Source organism: Oratosquilla oratoria, chromosome 6 (genome assembly GCF_046742065.1).
Source record: "Oratosquilla oratoria isolate Oo_2021 chromosome 6, ASM4674206v1, whole genome shotgun sequence".
In the NCBI taxonomy this organism is placed as follows: domain Eukaryota; kingdom Metazoa; phylum Arthropoda; class Malacostraca; order Stomatopoda; family Squillidae; genus Oratosquilla; species Oratosquilla oratoria.
Window position 1 is genome coordinate 30,647,918 of NC_134782.1, and position 19,948 is coordinate 30,667,865.

Sequence of the window (19,948 nt, forward strand, 5' to 3'; positions counted from 1 at the left end):
TCGGGATGTTGGGCCTGTGGGTTTTTGGGAGCCCGTGCATATAAGGTGGTCTCGGGGCTTCCTCCAGCACTCCTATCAGTTTCTTTGCCCTCTGGGTTTTGGAGAGTATCTTCCTGGCCTCTTTCTTAAAATTTCCCCCTCTAGTGCAGCGTGACCTTGACATTTCTTCTCATATGTAGTGGTATCACTTAGTAGATCTAACATTTTGTCATTGTAGTCCTTTCTGTTCATGATAACAACTACTCCACCTTTGTCAGCACTTGTGACTATCAGGTTGTCATCTTTTCCAAGCTCCTCCAAGGCTAATCTGCATCTTTTTCCAATAGTACACTGGTTAGATCTGGATAAAGCGTGGAAGCATGTAGTTACATCTTGCTTAAAATCCTTTTCAATGTCGCTGTCACCCCATCTATAGCTGGATTCCACATACTCTGTAAAATCTTTCTTTTGAATTCCGCTCTCCCTTGAGGCCCGGGAATAGTGCTTGTCTCTCTGTTGCTGTTAAACAAATTCACGATCAGTTCCTCTCTTCCTATTCTATTCCACTCATTGGACTCGAGGCAGATAACAAATTGGCTTTCCTTGACACCGTCATTTGGAGGAAAGACAACAAGATCGCATTCTCGGTTCATAGAAAAAGTACCAATAAAGACGACATCATTCACTACTACTCCGGCCATAATGAGAGAATAAAGAGTGGAGTAGTCATAGGATTCTTCCTAAGAGCATACCGCATTTGCAGTGAAGAATTGATCAAAGATGAAATAGATTACATTTTCAACGTTTTCACCAAACTCTGTTATCCGGAAGGGCTGTTACACCAACTTAAAGAAAAGGATTTAAAGATAGCAGAAAGAAGCATAAGGAACAGAGGAGACGTGACTGAAAATGATAGCAGGGGGTATTTGTCCGTGCCAAACTCGAGCCACTCAGGCGGGTTGGGACAGTTGCTCGCTAGAGCCGTTGTCAATATTGCGATCAGCACGGGAACAAAAATAGGATACATTGTTAAGAACCAGAACATAGTCGTGGCCAACGGAGAAGAAAATAGTATCGTCTACAAGATACAGTGTGGAAACTGTCTAATGAGCTACTACGGGGAAACCAGCAGAGGTATAAAAGCGGATAGTTGAGCACAGGAATGACTTCAAGGCAAACAGAGTATCAAAGTCGTCAGTGGCTCATGTAGATACTCATGGCCACTTGCCAGACTGGGACAAAATAGAGGTGCTGCAAAAAGGACTTCTTAAGAGAAGAAGAAAAATAACTAAAGCAGTTTACATCGCTTCCCATCCAAACAAAAACCACCGCGATAGGTTTATTAAGCTAACAATAACGGCGAGCTGTTTGATACTTCGCGAGGCAGAGTGGAGGAGGACGAGAGGTCAGGTCCATCATGGCGGAACGCGGAGAGCTTGGGCGGGTATATAGGGTGTGAATTGTTTGAAGGTGTATGTACTCTGAAGAAGTCCTGGTAAGAACGAAACGTCAGAATAAATCCCTAACGGTTACCTGTGTTTATTTCACCACCCTTCCACTCAGCATTACCCATATATTTCGCAATACAATTATAATCCCTTAAGATCTTATCCGAGAGGGTAATAGCTATAAGAATATAATCAATTGTATGAATGCGTTTTAATGTAATCAAATGATTGACGTCATGGAATCCTCTACAAAAGACCACCCGCTTTCACGGGATGGGTGTCTGAGGGAGGTGAGGCTCGGTCTGTGGGAAACTTAAAGGATAATTGAGTGTAGAAGTGACTATTGCCAGTAATTAATTTTCTGTTGCTCTGTCTTGAGCTTGTGTTTATGAGGACTGGAGAACTGAGCATAACTTTGATGTATTATAATACACATGAAATTTCTACATGTCAACAGACGACGAGGTGGCCGAGTGGTTATGGCGTTGGACTGCTAATCCAATAGGGTCTCCCTGCGTGGGTTCGAATCCCATCCTCGTCGAATATTTAGCAAATAATTGCAGACTTATGAATGAAATATCCTAGTGATAACATGTAACATCATGAGAAAAGTAAGTACGCCTACCAGGCATGGTAAAACTGACTGAAAAACACTCTCTGATACTGTACACACATATGTAGTCACTTTCAACAAAATGTTTATATAATTGTCTATTACACTCCCCAAGTCATTAACGTAGACCAAAAGCATGACTGGTGCCAACACCGACCACTGTGGTCCTCATTGTTAATTTTCCAAATGTTTATCCTGGATCTTTTTGTCCATATGTTTTCTAGCCAGAAAGTGCTAGTCCACTTCAGCATACAAGAATCTCTATTCCAGCTTTTACTGAATTACCCTAGCACTTGGAGGTGTGTATATTTGTGATTCACCATAGTCATGGATCATGTGCTGTACTCGTGATTGATAGCTATTACCCTGTCGGATAAGAACTTAGAACTCATAATCATATGCTAAAGTGGGCTAGTACTTTCTGGCTAGAAAACATATGGACAAAAAGATCCAGGGTAATTATTTGGAGAATTAACACTGAGAACCACAGGAATCGATCCTTGGTGTACATCAGTGACTTGGGGAGTGTAATAGACAGTTATCTAAACATTTTGTTGATACATACATACATACATATACCAAGGCTTTTTCCCCCTTACAAGGGAGGTAGCCAAAAAGGGAAAGGCATAAAAACACTCCCACCCATTTCATCCCTACATACACTCCACACCCCTCCACCCTCCCTCTCATCTGAGCACCTCCTGGATGACGGGTCATCCCTGCACCCTGCCCACCGCCCTGGGTCAGAAGCAGTGTCGCAAGACACAGCACATCCACAGCAAGGCCGCTTCATCCAATCGGCGACCCTCCCTCTCCGTCCCCCCTTGCATATAAGGAGAGGACGGGGAGAAATCCCTTCGGGCTGCGTCAAAATTTACTCACACATACTACCCCACCCCCCACCACCCCCGCCCATTCCTCCTCATGCAATCACAACATCATCCATATACAACCATTCTCCACTCACCTCTGTCTTCCGTCCTCTCTCTTCCTTCCTCAACAGACATTACCCTCTTCCCCAAAGCCCCCTTCACCCCATCCATCCACCTCATCCTAGGACGTCCCCTCATGTTCACTCCCTCCACATCTGCCTTCCATACCTCTTTTACTAGTCTTTCTTCACTCATTCTTTCCATGTGTCCAAACCATCCTAATATTCTTTCATCAACCCTATCTCCCAGCTCCTTTTTCACCCCTGTTCTCCTCCTCACCTCCTCATTTCTCACTCTATCCAGCCTAGTAACCCCCACCATACTTCTCAGACACCTCATCTCAAACACATTCAAACTCCTTCTCTCTTCTTCTCTTATGTTCCACGTTTCTGCCCCATACAGTGCTGTTGGCACAATCACTCCTTCATACAGTCTCCTCTTTGCATCCATTCCCAAATGTCTATTCCTCATTACACTCTTTAATCCACCAAGGCATTTACTCGCTTCTCTCAATCTACATTCTACCTCCACCTTCACTCCACCATTTCCTGCTACACTTGCACCCAAGTATCTAAAACTATCCACTTCCTCCAGTCGCTCTCCCTTAATGTTCACTTACAGTCTACTGCCACTTTCACCCCTTGTACATCTCATCACCTTACATTTACCCACATTTATCTTTAGCTTTCTTCTATCACATACTCTCCCAAACTCTGCCACCAGCTTCCTTAATCCCTCCTCTGACCCTACCACAAGCGCAGTGTCGTCCGCAAACCACAACTGGCTTATCTCCCACTTTTCTCCATTTTCTTTAACCATCTCCAATCCCTGACCCACTACCCTAGCATTCACCTCTCGCACCACCCCATCCATGTATAAGTTGAACAGCCAGGGCGACATAACGCATCCTTGACGAAGTCCCACCTTTACTTCAAACCACTCACTCTCTCCATTTCTAATCCTGACACAAGCTCTACTACTCTCATAAAAACTCTTGACAGCTCCCAGAAGCTTTCCTCCTATCCCATAAATCTGCATAACCTCCCACAGTGCCCCTCTGTCTACATTTTGTTGATAGCGACTACATATGTGTGTCCAGGTACCGGAGAGTGTCATTCAGCCAGTTTTACCATGTCTGGGAGGCGTATTTAGTTTTCCCATGTTACCACATATCATAACTAGTATATTTCATTCATCAGATTGTAATTATTTGCTAAATATGCGACGAGGATGGGATTCGAACCCACGCAGGGAGACCCTATTGGATTAGCAGTCCAACGCCATAACCACTCGGCCACCTCGTCGTCTGTTGACATGTAGAAATTTCATGTGTATTATAATACATCAAGGTTTTGCTCAGTTCTCCAATCCTGATAAACACAAGTCGAAGATAGAGCAACAGAAAAACAATTACTGGCAATAGTCACTTCTACACTCAATTATCCTTTAAATTTCCCACAGACCAAGCCTCACCTTCCTCAGACACCTATTCCGTGAAAGCGGGTGGTCGGTTGTAGAGGATCCCATGACCTCACTCATTTGAGATATCAAGATTTAGTCGAGATTACATTAACCCGTACGTCGCCGGGGAATATTGTATATAACCCCCCCCCACCACCACCACCACCTCCCTCAGGGACCTATCCCGTGAGAGCGTGTGGTCTGTTGTAGAGGATCCCATAATTTCACTTTTTTAAGATATCAAGATTTAGTCAAGATTACATTAACCCGTACGTCGCCGATAGGAATGTTGTATATGATCCAACCCACCCCCACCCCCAACCCCAAGCTTCAGAGCCTAAGTCGATTTTTTCTTAAATCAACTCAAAAGTATATAAAACCAGCAAACCTTGCTTATTTTGATTCACCTTAACCTAGATGTGGAGAAACTGGGTTGATTTTTTTCAGAGATATGAGTGCGAAAGTGTGGTAAACCCGTAGACTTTTCACCCCTCATCACGCTGGTAGAACGAGGTCATATTATTTTGGGAACCTTCTTTAGAATTTCAGAGAGTGAAGCAATTTGGGATTGATTATTATTCAAGTCAATGTACAGTCGCCCATAATAGTCTGATACTTACAGAAAACGTATTTATAAATAGTTTTTGTGGATTTTTTTTTGCAAATATCACTTTGTTATGTGGTAAATTGATTTTTCGGTATTATTTTTTATTATTTCATGGAGGATAGGTGATTCTTGTTTTGGTAAATGTTTTAGTAAGCATCCATCACACCATTATTACCCGGCCACATTTTGTATTACGCATTTATTACGAAAATTGGCAGTGCGAAATTACATACATACATACATATACCAAGGCTTTTTCCCCCTTACAAGGGAGGTAGCCAAAAAGGAAAAGGCATAAAATCATTCCCACCCATTCCATCCCTGAATACACTCCACACACCCCCACCCTCCCTCTCAACATAGCACCTCCTGGATGACGGGTCATCCCTGCACCTTGTCCACTGCCCTGGGTCAGAAGCAGTGTCGCAAGACACAGCACATCCATAGCAAGGTCCCCCATGCATAAAGGAGAAGACGGGGAGAAATCCCTTCGGGCTGCCTCAAAATTTGCTCACACATACTACCTCCCCCCCCCCATCCACCCGTCCATTCCACCTCATGCATCACAACATCATCCATATATAACCATTCTCCATTCACCCCTGTCTTCTGTCCTCTCCCGTCCTTCCTCAACAGACGTTACCCTCTTCCCCAAAGCCCCCTTCACCCAATTCATCCACCTCATCCTAGGACGTCCCCTCATGTTCACTCCCTCCACATCTGCCTTCCATACATCTTTTACTAGTCTTTCTTCACTCGTTCTTTCCATGTGTCCAAACCATCCTAATACTCTTTCATCAACCCTATCTCCCAACCCACTTTCCACCCCTGTTCTCCTCCTCACCTCCTCATTTCTCACTCTATCCAGTCTAGTAACCCCCGTCATACTTCTCAGACACCTCATCTCAAACACATTCAAACTCCTTCTCTCTTCCTCTCTTATGTTCCATGTTTCTGTCCCAAACAGTGTTGTTGGCACAATCACTCCTTCATATAGTCTCCTCTTAGCATCCATTCCCAAATATATATTCCTCATTACACTTTTTAATCCACCAAGGCATTTACTCGCTTCTCTCAATCTGCATTCTACCTCAACCTTCATTCCACCTTTTCCTGCCACATTTGCACCCAAGTATCTAAAACTATCCACTTACTCCAGTAGCTCTCCCATAATGCTCACTTCCAGACTACTGCCACTTTCACCCCTTGTACATCTCATCACCTTACTTTTACCCACATTCATCTTCAGCTTTCTTCTATCACATACTCTCCCAAACTCTGTCACCAACTTCCTCAATCCCTCCTCCGATCCTGCCACAAGCGCAGTGTCGTCCGCAAACAACAGCTGGCTCACCTCCCACTTTTCTCCATGGATGGGGTAGTGCGAGAGGTAAATGCAAGGGAAGTGGGTCAGGGATTGGAGATGGTTAAAATGCGGAATTGCCAGTTCTTTACGTCTGAATACGTACTAAATAGCACCTGCCCAACTGTTGAAGTACAACTTCACCTCCTCATACTTCGTTTCGTGCACCAGAATTGCTTAAATTACGTCCTAAAGGCCGATTTTATACCCCAAGTTACCCACGAAAAATTGCTGCAGGGTTGCCATTTTTTTCAACAAACAAAAAATTTTGGGTGCATTTTCTAGCCAATGGATAGGGCTACTTGGTCATTACTATAGATCTGACCTGCAGCGTAATGCCTAAGACGTATGCCCCTGACGCTGTAAGAGTTAAAACGCATTCATACAATTAATTATGCTCTGAGGCACACTCACACCCAAAATACACGCCCCACACGCACACACACATATACACAAAAACAAACATGCACCAGCGACTGTTAGGAGACCTCAATAATCAAAAAGGAATTAGAGGCACTTATCTGAAGTGGACTGACATTTTCTAGTGAGAAAAAAGGCTTAAAGAAAGATATTGAAAAAAGCATTTGGAGAAGTAACATCCGAGTGCCACAGAGATCGGTAGTGGAATCAGTTAATCTAAGTGCATACAAATGATGTGTAAAGTGTTATAATGCATATACATATATATATATATATATATATATATATATATATATATATATATATATATATAGATAGATAGATAGATATATTGGATTATGTCCGTAGCACACACACACACACACACACGTCGGTAGAGGTGAGAACGAAGTTTGGTCTCCAAAGAAAACTGCAAATTCCGGGGATCACAACGACAAGGAAGTACCTGTGCTGTATTAATAGGGAAGGGGAAAGCTCGTGGTGTAGGGGAAATGTGAAGAAAAAGGAGAAGGGGGGAATTACTGAGGAAAATGGAAGGAAATGAGCAAGGGGACGAATGAGCCCAGGATCTTAGGAGAGACGTAAACAAACGGGGGGCAGAATATACAGACAAACAACAATAAAGCAGAGGTGTGAAGAGCAGAAATATAGATATTAGCAGCTCAATGAAAAGAGATGATAACTGTTTTTATAGATTTAAAGAGGGGGGAGGGAAAACCTCCCCCGATTAGTAAATCTAGAGGAGAAACTAAAAAAATAAGCAAAGAATGGAAGGTTAGGTTTGACCAATTAACCGTAGTTGCCGAGGAAGTTGATAAACTTGAACGAAGAAAAGAGAATTAAAATATAACTGAAGAAGTCGAAGAATGAAAAAGACAGTTAAGAGAAGTAAAGGAAGAGAATGAGGAATTAAAGAGGAATAATAGAGAAAATAAAGAGTCCATAACAAAAGAAGTATGTAGTTGGAAAAATGTTCAGGAGAATAACAAAATTGAATTTAGAGATATAGAGAAACAACAGATCAAGGAACAAACTGAAGGCACAGTTATTAAAATGATGAGAGAGAAGGAGAATATAGTAAGAGACTTAGCAGATAAAAAGAAATGTAAAATTATATTAGGGATGGAACAGAACTAAAATCTAAATAGGACTACAAGAATAAAGGAGGGAAAGGAAAAAGTAAATAGTATATTAGAAGTAGTTCAAGAAGATGAACTAGAAATAGGGAAACAAATAGAAAAATTGTATAGGCTTGGGAAATACAATACTGATAAGACCAGACCAATTAAGGTTAAATTCAGGTCACAAACGACAGCAGAAAATATCTTAGCAAAAATAGGGAAACTAGCAGACAGTGAGCAACTTAAACAGGCATGGACAATAAGACAAATGAATAAAGAGGAAAGAGAGGATGAGAAAGCAAAAAGACTAGAAGCTAAGGAAAAAAACGAGAACATGAATATGAGAGTGGGGAAATGGTTCATAGCAGAGAAAAACGAAAAGGAAACAGAAAACACAATGGAAGTACCAGAAAATTAAAAGTGTCTTACACAAATATAGATGGATTAATAACAGGCTTGAAAGAACTGAATGATTACCTGAAGGAAAAAGAACCGGACATAATGGGAATTGTAGAGACAAAATTGAAAGGTCCACTACCACCCAACAGTGTAGGACATGGTGCATATAATTGTTGAATTAGAAACAGAGATGTAAAACAAGGGGTGGATTTATGTTCCTGACTAAGAAGGATATAAATGTGAGGAATGTCACATATGGAGAGATGATGACGATGGAAGAGGAAGACAAGGATAGGAGAAGCAGGAAGTTTGTAGTAAATTATGTGCCTCCTAAAACGGCTTCGTGGGAAGAGAGAGAACACAAAAATATGCTAGAAGACACCAGGATATCACTAAGTAAGATAATGGAAGATGGAGGACGAATAATTATAATGGGTGACTTTAATTGTAAAGAAATCTGCTGGGAAGAGATTACAGTGAAGTGTAGAGACGACCTATGGTGAAATGTACTACTTGATTTGATTATTGAAAACACAATGACGCAATGGATACAAGAAAATATAAGGTATAGAAATGATGAAAAACCATCGAGACTGGACCTAATAATCCAATAAGTAAAAGTGACCACATATTGGTTGAACTGGAACCAAATGAGAAAAAAATACATGAAAAAACGAACAATATAGAAAGGGAAGATTGATGTATGAAAAACAAAATTTGACAAAATGAAAGAATTCTTTCAAAAAGCTGACTGGGAAAGAATGCATAAGGAGGATACAACAGTAGAAGAGAAATGTAGTATTTTGACAAAAATTTATAAAGAAGGAGTACAAAAGTATGTGCTTAGACAAAAGCAAGAAAAAGAATATGTAAAGTGCTGGTACAACAAAAGATATAGGGAGTTAAAAGACAAAAGGGATAAAGCTTGGATAAAATAAAATAAAAAACTGAAAAATGGAAAACAGATACTAGTTATAGAAATGAATATGTACAAGTGCGCAGAGAAGAAAAGATAAAGTACGAAAAATATGTCATAGAAAAATGTAAAGATCAACCAAAACTATTTTACAGATTTGTAAACAACAAACTGAAAAGCAAACAAGACTTAGAGAAACTACGACAAGGAGAAGTCGAATACACAGAGGAAATAGAAATGGCAGATATTATGAATAAGCATTTTAAATCGGTGTTTACAAGGGGAACATATAACCTAGAGATATCGAAGGGGAGGTGAGAGTTCCCCCTATGAAAGAGATAGAAGAATCAAGAAATGAAATAATGAAACACTTGAGTAATCTCGATGTCAGAAAATCGCATGGACCGGATTAAATGGCAAACTAGATTTTGAAAGAATGCAGGAATGAACTAACAGACAAAATACATAGCCTAATAAACAGTTCATTGAAAGAGGGAAAAGTTCCAGAAGATCGGAAAAGGGCAAATATAGTACCTATATATAAAGGGGGAAACAAGGAAAAACCTACTAATTGTAGACCGGTCTCTCTTATAAGTACGATAGCTAAAATCTATGAAAGAATTATCAAAACTAGATGGGTAAAGCATTTGAAAAAAACAACGTACAATTTGGATTTAGACAAGGACAATCATGCGTCACAAACTTAATGTATTTCAATTCAAGGTTAATAGATGTAATGCAAAATAGAGATGGATGGGCTGATTGTGCATTTCTAGACCTGAAAAATAAAATGAGAGTGGTGATAAGAGACAAACACTCTAATTGGGATGAAGTGATAAGTGGTGTTCCACAAGGAACAGTTCTAGCCCCAGTAATGTTTGCTATATATATTAATGATATGGATGAAGGAATGGATGATGCAAAATTTTTGAAAAAGTGAACACTGAAGAAGATTGTGAGTCGCTACAGAATGGAGTAGGAAGTTGGAGATGAAATTCAATATCAAGAAGTGTAGTATAATGGAATTTAGAGAAGCAAAAAAAAAAAAAGAATAGTGGGATCATATAAATTGGAAGAAGAAAAAAAAAAGTAGAAAATGAGAAGGATCTGGGAGTCATTATTATGAATAATATGTCCCCTGAGAAGCATATAAAAACATTTTTGAGCAACTTATAATCTAATAGGAACAATCAAAGTGGCTTTTACTTACCTGGACAAAGATATGGTGAAGAAAATACTAGTTCCTTGATAAGACCAAGATTGGAATATACAGCAATGATGTGATCACCAAGTACAAAAAAAATTATAACAAAACTTGAAAGAATACAAAGAGCAATTACAAATTTAACACCAACACTCTCAGAACTATCATATGAAGAGAGACCAACAAAACTTGAACTACAGACAATAGAACAAAGAAGAGAGAGAGGAGACTTGATAACTATTCATAGAATCATGAAAAGCATAGAAACTATTTATAGAGAAGATCTAATAAAATGGGATAGTAGAAATACAAGAGGACATGGAAAGAAAATCAAGAAAGACAGTTATAGAAGGGACCTGAAAAAGAATAGCTTTCCCCACAGAGTAATAGACATCTGGAACAAGTTGGATGAAAAAGTGGTGTGTGCAAAAACAATTCATGAATTTAAAAACAGTTTAGATCAAATGAGATATGAAGACGGGACATCACGAGCATAGCTCCCCTTCCCGCAAAATACAACTTGGTAAATACAACTAGGTAAATACAACTAGGTAAATACATATACATCCAGGGCACTCCAGCTCTGGTGGACAAGGAGCTGCGTGTACTTTTGTAGTATTGAGTTTGTGTGCGTGTTTGTGCGTGCGTGTGTGCGCGCGTGTGAGGCAGCAACATTGCCCATATATCTGGCAATATAATTATGAGCTCCAAGTACTTCTCCGAAAGGATGATAGCTATCAATAATGAGTACAACACATGATCCATGACTATGGTGAATCACAAACATACACACCACCAAGTGCTAGGGTAATTCAGTAAAAGCTGGATTAGAGGTTCTCGTATGCTGAAGTGGACTAGCACTTTCTGGCTAGAAAACATATAGACAAAAAGATCCAGGATAAACACTTGGAGAATTAGCGCTGAGGAACCACACTGGTCGGTGCTGGCACCAGTCATGTTATTGGTCTACGTCAATGACTTGGGGAATGTAATAGACAGTTGTCTAAACATTTTGTTGATAGCGACTACATATGTGTGTCCAGATATCAGAGTGTCATAACCACTCGGCCACCTTTTCGTTTGCTGACATGTAGAACTTTCATACGTATTTTAATACATCAAAGTATATATGTAAGCTTGTACTTTAAATTCGTGTAATTTTTTCCGATAATGTCTACAAGAAAATTTACTGCCCAAGTATACAAATATACATACATACATACATACATACATATATATATATATATACATATATATATATATATATGTATGCTGACATGTAGAAATTTCATATGTATTTTAAAACATCAAAGTATATATATATATAAGCGTAGTTGGTAAGTCACTGCGTCACTTGTCATGTGATAGCTGAGTTCGAGTCCTCGGCAATACCATATTTCAATTTCTGGTTGTGGCCTCCATTGGGTCTCCCGATGTTGATGGCTTAGAATTAAAGTGGATTGTGGTTGTTAAAATGTAATTCTAATCACTGGGACCCATTCAGTGTTGTACAAATACTTTCCTGCTTTTGTATTCTTCCAATTGTACTATCATAGCGGAGATGGGTTGATAGTAAAATTTCATGTATGTGTATGTACTCGAGCATACAAATATATATAAGGAAAATTGCGCTTGACTTATATCTCTATTGATAACGTAGTTGGAAAGTCACTGCGTTACCTGTCATGTGATAGCTGAGTTTGAGTCCTCGCCAGCACCACATTTCAATATCTGGTTGTGGCTTCCATTGGGTCTCCCGATGCTGATGGCATAGAATTAAAGTGCATTGTGGTTGTTAAAATGTATTTCTAATCACTGGGACCCATTCAGTGTTGTACAAATACTTTCCCGCGTTTGTATACTTCCAATTGTATTGCCATAGTGGAGATGGGTTGAACGTAAAATTTCATGTATGTGTATGTACTTGAGCATACAAATGCATATAAGGAAAACTACGCTTGACTTATATCTCTCTTGAAAGCGTAGTTGGTAAGCCACTGCGTCACTTATCATGTGATAGCTGAGTTCGAGTCCTCGGCAGTACTACATTTCAATTTCTGGTTGTGGCCTCCATTGGGTCTCCCGATGTTGATGGCTTAGAATTAAAGTGCATTGTGGTTGTTAAATTGTATTTCTAATCACTGGGACACATTCAGAGTTGTACAAATACTTTCCCGCGTTTGTATACTTCCAATTGTACTATCATAGTGGACATGGGTTGAACGCAAAATTTCATGTAAGTGTATGTACTCGATCATATATATATATATATATATATATATATATATATATATATATATATATATATATATATATATATATATATAAGGAAAACTGCGCTTGACTTATATCTCTCTTGATATCGTAGTTGGTATGTCACTGCGTCACTTGTCATGTGATAGCTGAGTTCGAGTCCTCAGCAGTACCACATTTCAATTTCTGGTTGTGGCCTCCATTGGGCCTCCCAATGTTGATGGCTTAGAATTAAAGTGCATTGTGGTTGATAAAATATATCTATAATCACTGGGACTCATTCAGTGTTGTACAAATACTTTCCCGCGTTTGTATACTTCCAATTGTACTATCATAGTGGAGATGGGTTGAACGCAAAATTTCATGTATGTGCATTTACTCGAGCATACAAATATATATAATGAAAACTGCGCTTGACTTATATCTCTCTTGATAGCGTAGTTGGTAAGTCACTACGCCACTTATCATGCGATAGCTAAGTTCGAGTCCTCGGCAGTACCACATTTCAATTTCTGGTTGTGGCCTCCATTGGGTCTCCCGATATTGATGGCATAGAACTAAAGTGCATTGTGGTTGTTAAAATGCATCTCTAATCACTAGGACCCATTCAGTTTTGTGCATATATATATATATATATATATATATATATATATATATATATATGTATATGTACATATATGTATATATATATATGTATATGTATATATATATATATGTATGTATATGTATATTATTGTATGTATATGTATATATATGTATATATACATGTATGTATATATATATGTATATATATATGTGTATGTGTATATGTATATATAATATATATATATATATATGTATATATATATGTATTATATATATATGTATATATATGGGGCGACCATCCCCCAGCGGGACCTTCCCCTAGGTTGCGGATAGAGGATCGGCCATAGGATAGCATAGCTAGTTTCAAATATTGTAGTGGCCGCGTGTTCCACAGTGAACTGGATGTTTCGTTCGACACTTTTTAAACTCCTCAATTTGTTTTCCAAATTGGTGTTTGTGAGGGCAATGACTAAGATATCATCCGCATATCGAAACCATGAGGTGTTTCCACCCATTATTCTTATAAAATGATCTCTCTCTAAGACCTCCATATAGAGGGATGCTAAAATAGCACAGAGGGGGTCCCCATTGCAAATCCTCTACATTGGTTGCATTTCTCTCCGTTGAAAACGAAGGGACCAAATCTCACACATAGCGATATCAGTTTTAAGAAATCTACCTTTCTTATGCCACCCATATCTCTACCTCTCTTGCTGCTTTTAACGCCCCTACCAAGGAAACATTATCAAATAGGGCTGTGACGTCAAACGAAGCCTTAATTTTTCCTGAAATATCCATATCCTTTAATTTGTAAATGAGATCATTGGAATGTTTCAGGTGGACACTACTTATTAATCCCAGTCTGTTGGATAGGGGTTTCGCCAAACACTTGGCTAACCTATGCGGAGCACTACGTATGCCTGAAGTCATGGGTCTCATCGGGATGTTGGGATTGTTGGGATTGTGAGCCCACGCATATAAGGTGGTCTTGGGGCTTCCTCCAACAGTCCTATCAGTTTCTTGGCCTTCTGGGTTTTGGAGAGTATCTTCCTGGTCTCTTTCTTAAATTTTCCTCCTCCAGTGCAGCGTGACCTTGATATTTCTTCTCATATACAGTGCTATCATTTAGTAGATCTAACATTTTGTCATTGTACTCCTTTCTGTTCATGACAACAACTGATCTACCTTTGTCAGCACTTGTGACTATCAGGCTGTCATCTTTTCCAAGCTCCTCCAAAGCTTATCTGTATCTTTTTCCTATAGTACACTGGTTAGATCTGACTAAGGCGTTGAAGCATGTAGTTACATCTAGCTTAAAACCCTTTTCAATGTCGCTGTCATCTCTTCTATAGTTGGATTCTACATACTCTGTAAAATCTTTCTTTTGAATTCCACTCTCCCTTGAGGCCCAGGGAGAGCGCTTGTCTCTCTGTTGCTGTTAAACAAATTCACGATCAGTTCCTCTCTTCCCACTCTATTCCACTCACTGGACTCGAGGCAGATAACAAATTGGACTTCCTCGACACCGTCATTTGGAGGAAAGACAACAAGATCGCATTCTCGGTTCATAGAAAAAGTACCAATAAAGACGACATCATTCACTACTACTCCGGCCATAATGAAAGAATAAAGAGTGGAGTAGTCATAGGATTCTTCCTAAGAGCATACCGCATTTGCAGTGAAGAATTGATCAAAGATGAAATAGATTACATTTTCAACGTTTTCACCTGACTCTGTTATCCGGAAGGGCTGTTACACCGACTTAAAGAAAAGGATTTAAAAATAGCAGAAAGAAGCATAAGGAACAGAGGAGACGTGACTGAATATGATAGCAGGGGTATTTATCCGTGCCAAACTCGAGCCACTCAGGCGGGTTGGGACAGTTGCTCACTAGAGCCGGTGTCAAGATTGCGATCAGCACGGGAACAAGAATAGGAGACATTATCAAGGGCCAGAACAAAGTCGTGGCCAACGGAGAAGTATCGTCTACAAGATACAGTGTGGAAACTGTCTAATGAGCTACTACGGGGAAACCAGCAGAGGTATAAAAGGGGATAGTTGAGCACAGGAATGACTTCAAGGCACACAGAGTATCAAACTCGTTAGTGGTTCATGTAGATACTCATGGCCACTTACCAGACTGGGACAAAATAGTGGTCCTGCAAAAAGGACTTCCTAAGAGAAGAAAAATAACTAAAGCAGTTTACATCGTTTCCCATCCAAACAGCAACCACCGCGATAGGTTTATTAACCCATTCAACTCCGATGACAAGATGTCTTGTCATTTGGTCAAATAAAACAAAAAATCATAAAACACCAAAATGTTTGATCAAACACCAGAAAAATATGACGTCAGTCCTCGCTTCGCTGCGAGCGAAGCGAGGACTGACGTCATATTTTTCTGGTGTTTGATCAAACATTTTGGTGTTTTATGATTTTTTGTTTTATTTGACCAAATGACAAGACATCTTGTCATCGGAGTTGAATGGGTTAAGCTAACAATAACGGCGAGCTGTTTGATACTTCGCGAGGCAGAGTGGAGGAGGACGAGAGGTCAGGTCCATCATGGCGGAACGCGGAGAGCTTGGGCGGGTATATAGGGTGTGAATAGTTTGAAGGTGTATATACTCTGAAGAAGTTCTGGTAAGAACGAAACGTCAGAATAAATCCCTAACGGTTCCCTGTGTTTATTTCACTACCCTTCTACTCAGCATTACCCATATATTTCGCAATACAATTATAATCCCTTAAGTCCTTATCCGAGAGGGTAATAGCTATAAGAATATAATCAATTGTATGAATGCGTTTTAATGTAATCTTGACTAAATCTTGATATCTCAAATGAGTGACGTCATGGAATCCTCTACAAAAGACCTTCCGCTTTCACGGGATGGGTGTCTTAGGGAGGTGAGGCTCAGTCTGTGGGAAACTTAAAGGATAATTGAGTGTAGAAGTGACTATTGCCAGTAATTAATTTTCTGCTGCTCTGTCTTGAACCTGTGTTTATGAGGACTGGAGAACTGAGCATAACTTAGATGTATTATAATACACATGAAATTTCTACATGTCAACAGACGACGAGGTGGCCGAGTGGTTATGGCGTTGGACTGCTAATCCAATAGGGTCTCCCTGCGTGGGTTCGAATCCCATCCTCGTCGAATATTTAGCAAATAATTGCAGACTTATGAATGAAATATCCTAGTGATAACATGTAACATCATGAGAAAAGTAAGTACGCCTACCAGGCATGGTAAAACTGGCTGAATAACACTCTCTGATACTGTACACACATATGTAGTCACTTTCAACAAAATGTTTATATAATTGTCTGTTACACTCCCCAAGTCATTAACGTAGACCAAAAGCATGACTGGTGCCAACACCGACCACTGTGGTCCTCATTGTTAATTTTCCAAATGTTTATCCTGGATCTTTTTGTCCATATGTTTTCTAGCCAGAAAGTGCTAGTCCACTTCAGCATACAAGAACCTCTAATCCAGCTTTTACTGAATTACCCTAGCACTTGGAGGTGTGCATATTTGTGATTCACCATAGTCATAGATCATGTGTTGTACTCGTGATTGATAGCTATTACCCTCTCGGATAAGAACTTAGAACTCATAATTATATGCTAAAGTGGGCTAGTACTTTCTGGCTAGAAAACATATGGACAAAAAGATCCAGGATAATCATTTGGAGAATTAACGCTGAGAACCACAGGAATCGATCCTTGGTGTACATCAGTGACTTGGGGAGTGTAATAGACAGTTATTTAAACATTTTGTTGATACATACATACATACATATACCAAGGCTTTTTCCCCCTTTCAAGGGAGGTAGTCAAAAAGGGAAAGGCATAAAAACACTCCCACCCATTTCATCCCTACATACACTCCACACCCCTCCACCCTCCCTCTCATCTGAGCACCTCCTGGATGACGGGTCATCCCTGCACCCTGCCCACCGCCCTGGGTCAGAAGCAGTGTCGCAAGACACAGCACATCCACAGCAAGGTCGCTTCATCCAATCGGCGACCCCCCCTCTCCGTCCCCCCTTGCATATAAGGAGAGGACGGGGAGAAATCCCTTCGGGCTGCGTCAAAATTTACTCACACATACTACCCCCCCCCCGCCCATACCTCCTCATGCAATCACAGCATCATCCATATACAACCATTCTCCACTCACCTCTGTCTTCCGTCCTCTCTCTTCCTTCCTCAACAGACATTCCCCTCTTCCCCAAAGCCCCCTTCACCCCATCCATCCACCTCATCCCAGGACGTCCCCTCATGTTCACTCCCTCCACATCTGCCTTCCATACCTCTTTTACTAGTCTTTCTTCACTCATTCTTTCCATGTGTCCAAACCATCCTAATATTCTTTCATCAACCCTATCTCCCAAATCCTTTTTCCCCCCTGTTCTCCTCCTCACCTCCTCATTTCTCACGCTATCCAGCCTAGTAACCCCCACCATACTTCTCAGACACCTCATCTCAAACACATTCAAACTCCTTCTCTCTTCCTCTCTTATGTTCCACGTTTCTGCCCCATACAGTGCTGTTGGCACAATCACTCCTTCATACAGTCTCCTCTTTGCATCCATTCCCAAATGTCTATTCCTCATTACACTCTTTAATCCACCAAGGCATTTACTCGCTTCTCTCAATCTACATTCTACCTCCACCTTCACTCCACCTTTTCCTGCTACACTTGCACCCAAGTATCTAAAACTATCCACTTCCTCCAGTCGCTCTCCCTTAATGTTCACTTCCAGTCTACTGCCACTTTCACCCCTTGTACATCTCATCACCTTACTTTTACCCACATTTATCTTTAGCTTTCTTCTATCACATACTCTCCCAAACTCTGCCACCAGCTTCCTCAATCCCTCCTCTGACCCTGCCACAAGCGCAGTGTCGTCCGCAAACAACAGCTGGCTCACCTCCCACTTTTCTCCATTTTCTTTAACCATCTCCAATCCCTGACCCACTACCCTAGCATTCACCTTTCGCACCACCCCATCCATGTATAAGTTGAACAGCCAGGGCGACATAACGCATCCTTGACGAAGTCCCACCTTTACTTCAAACCACTCACTCTCTCCATTTCTAATCCTGACACAAGCTCTACTACTCTCATAAAAACTCTTGACAGCTCCCAGAAGCTTTCCTCCTATCCCATAAATCTGCATAACCTCCCACAGTGCCCCTCTGTCTACATTTTGTTGATAGCGACTACATATGTGTGTGTCCAGGTACCGGAGAGTGTCATTCAGCCAGTTCTACCATGTCTGGGAGGCGTATTTAGTTTTCCCATGTTACCACATATTATAACTAGTATATTTCATTCATCAGATTGTAATTATTTGCTAAATATGCGACGAGGATGGGATTCGAACCCACGCAGGGAGACCCTATTGGATTAGCAGTCCAACGCCATAACCACTCGGCCACCTCGTCGTCTGTTGACATGTAGAAATTTCATGTGTATTATAATACATCAAGGTTTTGCTCAGTTCTCCAATCCTGATAAACACAAGTCGAAGATAGAGCAACAGAAAAACAATTACTGGCAATAGTCACTTCTACACTCAATTATCCTTTAAATTTCCCACAGACCAAGCCTCACCTTCCTCAGACACCTATTCCGTGAAAGCGGGTGGTCGGTTGTAGAGGATCCCATGACCTCACTCATTTGAGATATCAAGATTTAGTCGAGATTACATTAACCCGTACGTCGCCGGGGAATATTGTATATACCCCACCACCACCACCACCTCCCTCAGGAACCTATCCCGTGAAAGCGTGTGGTCTGTTGTAGAGGATCCCATGATTTCACTTTTTTAAGATATCAAGATTTAGTCAAGATTACATTAACCCGTACGTCGCCGATAGGAATGTTGTATATACTCCAACCCACCCCCACCCCCAACCCCCAGCTTCGGAGCCTAAGTCGATTTTTTCTAAAATCAACTCAAAAATATATAAAACCAGCAAACCTTGCTTATTTTTATTCACCTTAGCCTAGAAGTGGAAAAACTGAGTCGATTTTTTTCAGAGATATGAGTGCGAAAGTGTGGTAAACCCGTAGACTTTTCTTTTCTTCATCACGCTGGTAGAACGAGGTCATATTATTTTGGGAACCTTCTTTAGAATTTCAGAGAGTGAAGCAATTTGGTATTGATTATGTTTCAAGTCAATGTACAGTCGCCCATAAAAGTCTGATACTTACGGAAAACGTATTTATAAATAGTTTTTGTGGATTTTTTTTTTTTATATTTATCACTTTGTTATGTGGTAAATTGATTTTTCGGTATTCTTTTTTATTATTTCATGGAGGATAGGTGATTCTTGTTTTGGTAATTGTTTTAGTAAGCATCCATCACACCATTATTACCCGGCCACATTTTGTATTACACATTTATTACGAAAATTGGCAGTGCGAAATTACATACATGCACACATACATAAACCAAGGCTTTTTCCTCCTTACAAGGGAGGTAGCCAAAAAGGAAAAGGCATAAAATCATTCCCACCCATTCCATCCCTGAATACACTCCACACACCCCCACCCTCCCTCTCAACTTACCACCTCCTGGATGACGGGTCATCCTTGCACCTTGTCCACTGCCCTGGGTCAGAAGCAGTG

The 19,948-nt window shown here is 40.4% G+C and overlaps 4 non-coding genes across 4 annotated transcripts; 2 read left to right on the forward strand and 2 right to left on the reverse strand.

The window, feature by feature from the left end:
• The first annotated feature begins 1,886 nt into the window (after window positions 1–1,886).
• On the forward strand, window positions 1,887–1,968 carry TRNAS-GCU (transfer RNA serine (anticodon GCU)). Its single transcript has one exon. It is a non-coding gene; the product is annotated as a tRNA-Ser (tRNA).
• A 2,226-nt stretch (window positions 1,969–4,194) lies between these two features.
• TRNAS-GCU (transfer RNA serine (anticodon GCU)) lies at window positions 4,195–4,276 on the reverse strand. The gene has a single exon. It is a non-coding gene; the product is annotated as a tRNA-Ser (tRNA).
• Window positions 4,277–16,377: 12,101 nt separating this feature from the next.
• TRNAS-GCU (transfer RNA serine (anticodon GCU)) lies at window positions 16,378–16,459 on the forward strand. The gene has a single exon. It is a non-coding gene; the product is annotated as a tRNA-Ser (tRNA).
• Window positions 16,460–18,677: 2,218 nt separating this feature from the next.
• TRNAS-GCU (transfer RNA serine (anticodon GCU)) lies at window positions 18,678–18,759 on the reverse strand. Its single transcript has one exon. It is a non-coding gene; the product is annotated as a tRNA-Ser (tRNA).
• Between the last annotated feature and the right edge of the window lie 1,189 nt (window positions 18,760–19,948).